This window comes from Hordeum vulgare, chromosome 3H (assembly GCF_904849725.1).
Source record: "Hordeum vulgare subsp. vulgare chromosome 3H, MorexV3_pseudomolecules_assembly, whole genome shotgun sequence".
In the NCBI taxonomy this organism is placed as follows: domain Eukaryota; kingdom Viridiplantae; phylum Streptophyta; class Magnoliopsida; order Poales; family Poaceae; genus Hordeum; species Hordeum vulgare.
This window is the reverse complement of record NC_058520.1, coordinates 418,883,924-418,891,567: the sequence shown is the minus strand read 5'-3', so window position 1 is coordinate 418,891,567 and position 7,644 is coordinate 418,883,924.

The following is a 7,644-nucleotide window of genomic DNA, read 5'->3' as shown; positions in this document are numbered from 1 at the left end:
ATGGCTAAACTCTTATGGCGTTCTATTCACATTGCTTTTAATATCAGCCCCCCTAATTGTATTAACACGTTGTTTGGGACGTGGATAGTGGGTGTTGATGCTAATTTGGCAAAGATATTCATGTGGGGACATGTGCATTGCTGTGGGCTATTTGGAACTGCGAGAATGATTTAGTATTTAAAAGATGCAAATCTATCAATTTTTTGCAGGTTATCTTCAGGGCTACCGCCTTCATCCGCACGTGGTTATTACTAACTCATGCGGAAGCCAGGGAGCCTATGGTTACTGGGTGTGCCTGCTGGGAGATGGTAGCTCGGGATATCTTCAACCGGTTTGTATGGCGACTCAATAATAGGATAGGTGGCTAGTCATCTAGTTCTATTACCATTGCTGGTTGTGGTGCATATGGCACTTTGTTTCTTTATTCTCTGTTTTTCTCACATTGATGTACTCGGATCAGACTATTTTTACACTATTCAATTAAAAAGCCGCATGCATCACTCGATGCAGAGGGCGGGGCGATGCCTCCTTTTTGAAAAAAAAAAATCAAATTTCAGCACATATTATTATGAGTAGATCTATTGCATCACTTGGTGTGATCACACTATTCTCTCTGATTACACTATGGTCCCTTGATTATTTAGTGCAAGAAAAATGCACATTTTATGTTGATCTCCAACACAGCACGCAAAGGAGCAGAAGCATGGGTATGAGCAAAGGAGCAGCAGGCAACAACACGGGTGGAGAAGCAGCACAAATAGGGGAGACGCTTGAGGATTAGCTCCACTCGCGGCGGGGGAGAAGCATGAGAACAAGATCAAGTTCTAGGCACGATGGGAGCTTGAGGTCCAGGTCCACATGCTCGAGACCCAGGCACTGCACGAGATCGAGGAGGATGAGCTCCACCAGATCATGGCGAGAGGTTCAAGCAACGCACAGAGGGGAACACGGCAGTGCAAGTACTTGGCGGATGCAGCGCAGGTGTTGAATCTAGCGATGGCAGCGCTAACGACGTGCGGGGCGATGGTCAGATGACGAAGGAAGGAGACTGGGACCTTTTTCCATAGCTTTGAGTGTATGAGGGATTTCATAGAAAATTATCATTGTACTACCCTCCGGGCATGCTTTTCCAGATGGAGGGAGTATGCATTATAGTGGCTATCTGCGAATGATTTACTAGGGATGATAAGGAAGGAGAATCGTTTCCTTGTCCATATTGGCGACCATGAAGTCCGCGATGTAGTTCTTCGTATATTCACGGTTCATTGGATTGCTTGCCAAGAATCGCTCACGCATGTAATACGGGTTTGCAACCGCGATTTGGGAAATTGGCTCTTTCCTAATGATGTTGTCCACATGGAGTGCATAAAGGGAGATGAACTTAAAATTGAGCCGCCTCATTTGGAAAATCTCGAAGATGTAATCAAATCATAGGAAGAACAGACCCATTGGGCATGTCTCGATGTAAAACCAGCCACTCGACACATCAACTGTGTAAAACAGGTATCCTAGATCATCTAAGGCGACAAGGCGTTTCTTTATCTACATCAAATTGGCATGCACTCTCTTGAGATCCCATGTTATGGCGTCTAGCGCTTTTTCCAGTTGGATTGGCTCGCCCGCGACATGGAGTGCCGACACACCTCTGATGGGTACATTGTCCGAAACCCGGGTCACCGGAGGCGGCTGGTTACTAGAAGCATCTTTGGCAGCAGCAGAGCCTTTCTTTGACTGTCTCTTCCTATGCTTCCTCTTAGGTTCAGTTAGTGAGCCTATCATACCGAGCTTGACCCCCATCTCCAGTGAGCTCGGGCTCAACAGTGCACGATAGTTGGCTAGTTAAGCCTGGCTTGAGGCGGCATCTGGAGGCGTGTCCTCCGATGATTGATGAACATAGACTTATTGAACTCAACCCAAGGATGTTTTGACTCCAGTACATCATGCACCTCATGGTTTTGCTCATAGCGTGTGCCATCTGGCTGACTCATCAGAACTCCATATATATAGAGATTTTTCTTTCGGGATTGAAAATTCGTGTTGATTGTGTGGGTTTAAATGTGCAGTTGTTTTGTCATTGTGAGGGTCTGGTGTTCGACGACCTCCCCGCGCGTTCGACGAGCTCCCTGTGTTCGTGGGTGAGCACAAATGACATCTCCTCCTCCCCTTCATTTGCTCTATTCCAGTCTTCATGTCGATGATACTTGCTAGATATAGGTATATTCAATCATCAGTGTGCGTGAACAATATGCGTCTCCTGTTTGAAAGGGCGGCATTTATAAATATGCATGTCTTTGCATATTTATAATTGTCATCCTTTCGAATTATCCATGTTATCCATAGACAACCCGAGTATGTGTAGATTGGGTTCATTTTCCCATGCACTGCTCCAGATCCTATGCAGAATTTCGTTAGTACCTCCCTATTGTTATCCGAATACACATCCTCTCTCTTTAATGCCGAGACGTGTATAAGGAGAACAACGGGGAGATGCTGCCGAAATTTTGTGTCGGATCCAGAGAAGAGCATGGAAAAACGAACCCAATCTACACATACTCGGGTGGGATTAGGACCTATATTTACCTATTAGCGTGTAAGTTGCATGGACGTAATAAAATTGACAAACTTTATTAACTGATGAATATATATGCTGAATTGTATATATTTCATGTGTGTTTAGTAGCTAGTCAAGATGAGTGATCGTGCGTGGATGTATCTTGATAACCCACAAGTATAGGGGATCGCAACAGTTTTCGAGGGTAGAGTATTCAACCCAAATTTGTTGATTCGACACAAGGGGAAGCCAAAGAATATTCTCGAGGATTAGCAGTTGAGTTGTCAATTCAACCACACCTGAAAGACTTAGTATCTGCAGCAAAGTTTCAGTAGCAAAGTAGTGTGATAGTAACGGTAGCAGCGGTAACAGTAGTAGTAGTGACAGCAGTAGCGGTAAAGTAACTTAGCAAGGACCAGTAGGAAAAGACTCGTAGGCATTGGATCGGTGATGGATAATTATGTCGGATGGAATTCATCATGTAACAGTTATAACATGGGGTAATATGTAACTAGCTCCAGTTCGTCAATGTAATGTAGGCATGTATTCCGTATTTAGTCATACGTGCTTATGGAAAAGAAATTGCATGACATCTATTGTCCATCCCTCCCGCGGTAGCGGGGTCCTAATGGAAACTAAGGGATATTAAGGTCTCCTTTTAATAGAGAACCGAACAAAGCATTAGCACATAGTGAATACATGAACTCCTCATACTATGGTCATCTCCGGGAGTGGTACCGGCTATTGTCACTCCGGAGTTGCCGGGTCATAACACATAGTAGGTGACTACAACTTTCAAGATAGGATCAATAACACACATATATTGATGAAAACATAATAGGTTCAGATCTGAAATCATGGCACTCGGGCCCTAGTGACAAGCATTAAGCATAGCAAAGTAGTAGCAACATCAATCTTAGAACATAGTGGATACTAGGGATCAAACCCCATCAAAACTAACTTGATTACATGATAGATCTCATCCAACCCATCACCGTCTAGCAAGCCTACGATGAGATTACTCATGAACAATAAAGAGCATCATGGAATTGGCGATGAAGGATGGTTGGCGATGACGATGGCATTGATTTCCCCTCTTCGAAGCCCAAAACGGACTCCAGATCTACCCTCCAAAGGAAGAACAGGTGGTGGCGGCGGCTCCGTGTCGTGAAACGCGATGAACTCTTCTCTCCTAATTTTTTCTGGGCGAGAGAGAATATATAGAGCTAGAGTTGGAGTCTGCGGAGCCACGAGGGCTTCACAAGCCTGCCACGCACGACCTAGGGGGGGTCGCGCCTCCTGGGCTTGTGGGCTCTTGGCTCCACGTCTCCACGTAATTCTTGCACCAGTATTTTTTATATATTCCACAAAAAATCCTCATAAATTTCAAGGTCATTCCGAGAACTTTTATTTCTGCGCAAAAACAACACCATGGCAATTCTGCTGAAAATAGCGTCAGTCCAGGTTAGTTCCATTCAAATCATGCAAATTAGAGTCCAAAACAAGGGCAAAAGAGTTTGGAAAAGTAGATACGATGGAGACGTATCAACTCCCCCAAGCTTAAAGCCTTGCTTGCCCTCAAGCAATTCAGTTGACAAACTGAAAGAGACAAAAGAAAAACTTTTACAAACTCTGTTTGATCTTGTTGTTGTAATTATGTCTAACTCATATTCAGATTTTCATTAAGATCATTAGCTAACCACATAAGCAATGACATTTAGGTCTCAAGGTGTACTCATATCAATGGCATAATCAACTAGCGAGCAATAATAATAAGTTTCAAACGTCAACACTTCAATCGAAACAAACATGAAAACAATATGAACAGATGGTATCTCGCTAGCCCTTTATGAGACCGCAAAACATGAATGCAGAGCACCTTCAAAGATCAAGGGCTGACTGAAAATTGTAATTCATGGCAAAGAAGATCCAGTCATAGCCATACTCAATATCAATTAATAGCAAAGCATAAAAATGACGGAGGTGCTCTCTAAGTGGTGCTTTTATAAGAAGAGGATGACTCAACAAAAACGTAAATAGATAGGCCCTTCGCAGAGGGAAGTATTGATTTGCAGAGGTGCCAGAGCTCAAGCTTTTAAAACAGAGATAAATAATTTTGGGTGGTATGCTTTCATTGTCAACGCGATGACCAAGAGTTTTCACCATCTTCCATGCTACACATATTATAGGCGGTTCCCAAACAGAAAAGTAAAGTTTGAGCCCCCCACCGCCGATCAATCACACTCCACGGCTAGCCGAATCCACTGGTGTCGTCCATACCAAAAACAATCCAGGGGGAGTTTTGTTTGCAATTATATTTTCGATTTGAGCATGGAACTGTTCATTCCGATTACCGGCCCCTTTCTCGTGAGTGATAGTGAATTAACACGTATCGAGGATAACACGCCTAGCATGGAAGATCCTGACCGCCCCTTGTCACCACATGAGCTGTTCGGGCATACAAAAGAGATTATTACTTGAAGATTTAGAGAGTGGCACATGCAAATTTACTTGGAACGGCAGGTAGATACCGCATATAATTAGGTATGGTGGACTCATATGGAACAACTTGGGGTTTATGGAAGTGCTTGCACAAGCAGTATTCCCTCTTAGTACAAGTGAAGGCTAGCAAAAGACTGGGAAGCGGCCAACTAGAGAGCGACAACAGTCATCGATATGCATTGAAATTAACCAACATTGAGTGCAAGCATGAGTAGGATATAAATCACCATAAACATGAATATCATAGAGGCTCTATTGATTTTTTTTCAACTACATGCGTGAACATGTGCCAGGTCAAGCCACTTGAATCATTCAAAGGAGGATACCATCCTATCATACTACATCATAATCATCTTGAAATTCATGTTGGCATCCAAGACAAACCATTATAAGCTCCTAGCTAATTAAGCATGGCATCAGAAACTATGATCACTAAGTTGTAATTGCAAACATGTTTCTCTGATAACAATGTTGAATTAGGAACGAAGAGCTAGTCATATTTACAAAAACAAAATAGGTGGAGTTCATACCAGCTTTTCCAGGCTCAGTCACTTCATCATATATCGTCATTATTGCCTTTCACTTGCACGACCGAATGATGTGAATAATAATGAGAGTGTTCGTGCATTGGACTAAGCTGGAATCTGCAAGCAAGCTCAGAGGATAAGACAAAGTAATACGGGCTCTCTGACGGATAAACAATTATGCATGTGAGATCCACTAAACATTTTAACCATGGTCTTCTGCTTTGACCCAAAGAAAAAGAAAACTATTTATACGGGAAAGCTCCCAACAAGCAAAAGAAGAACAGGAAATCTTTTTGGGTTTTCTTTTTAATTACCACTAAGCAAGATGGAAAATAAACTTACAACTATTTTTTTTCTCAAATTTAAACAAACACACAAGAAGAAAGCGAGAAAAAGAAATAAACTAGCATGGAAGATACAAAGGCAAGGTGTGAACACCGACTATCAAAGTGAATGTGTGAGCATGAATATAAGGTCGGTGAGAAACACGTACTCCCCCAAGCTTAGGCTTTTGGCCTAAGTTGGTCTACTCCCAATGAGGGAAATAATCGTCTCTGGGGTACTCCGGAGTGTACTGAGGGTGCCAATGCTAGGTGAGCTCCTCTGACACCCACTGATAAACTGGCGTCTGGTACTCGACTGGTAGCTCGGGCACGGGTGCATGTGGTGGCTCTCTGCCCCAATATGCGTAGATGTCTGCTACTGCAACAAAAGACCTTCCAACGGCGCCAGAAACACGTGCTGACGAGAGACTATTCTTGTCTTGATACTCCTCAGCAACGGCACCAGGAATCCTTCTGCTACGGCTACGCCTTTAGGGACTTCCTAGGAAATATGCAAAGGATTCCCCCGTGGCCTTGGAGCCTTGTGTTGGTGTTCCCTCGAAGCGGAAAGGGTGATGTAGCACAGCGGTGGTAAGTGTTTCCCTCGGTTTTGAGAACCAAGGTATCGATCCAGTGAAGGAGTATCACAAGTACCTGCACAAACACAAAAAGCTTGCTCCCAACACTATGAAGGGGTTGTCGATCCCTTATAGATTGTTTGCCAAGTGAGAACCGAAAGAAACAAAGTAATAAAGGAAAGTGAAAGCGAAAGTGGAAACGATACGTGTGGATAGACCCGGGGGCCGTAGTGTTCGCTAGTGGCTTCTCTCATGAAAGCAAGTAGACGGTGGGTGAACAAATTACTGTCGAGCAATTGATAGAACCGCGCAAAGTCGTGACGTCATCTATGGCAATGATTACATCTATAGGCATGACGTCCAAAACAAGTAGACCGGTACTTTCTGCATCTACTACTATTACTCCACACGTCGACCGCTATCTAGCATGCATCTAGTGTATTAAGTTCATGAGAACAGAGTAACGCCTTAAGCAAGATGACATGATGTAGATGGACAATCTCATATCTACGATAAAAGCCCATCTTGTTACCCTTGATGGCAACAACATGATGCGTGCCTTGCTGCCCCTTCTGTCACTGGGAAAGGTCACCACACGGTATGAACCCAAAACCAAGCACTTCTCCCATTGCAAGAATCATAGATCTAGTTGGCCAAACAAAACCCAAGACTCGGAGAGACTTACAAGGATATCAAATCATGCATATAAGAAATCAGAAAAGACTCAAATATATATCATAGATAATCTGATCACAAATCCACAATTCATCGGATCTCGACAAACACACCACCAAAGAGGATTACACCAGTTAGATATCCATGAAGATCATGGAGAACTTTGTATTGAAGATCCAAGAGAGAGAAGAAGCCATCTAGCTACTAACTGCGGACCCGTAGGTCTGAAGTGAACTACTCACGAGTCATTGGAGGGGCGATGATGATGATGTAGAAGCCCTCCAACTCGAAAGTCCCCTCCGCAGGGCACCGGGAAGGGTCTCCAGATGACATCTTGCGGAAACGGAAGCTTGCGGTGGCAGAAAAGTGTTTTCGTGGATTCCCTATTTTTGTTGTATTTTAGGGAATATATAGACGAAGGAGCTAGGTCAGGGGGGCGCCAGGGAGGCCACAAGCCTGCTAGCCGCCGCCCCCTGGTGGCGGCTACA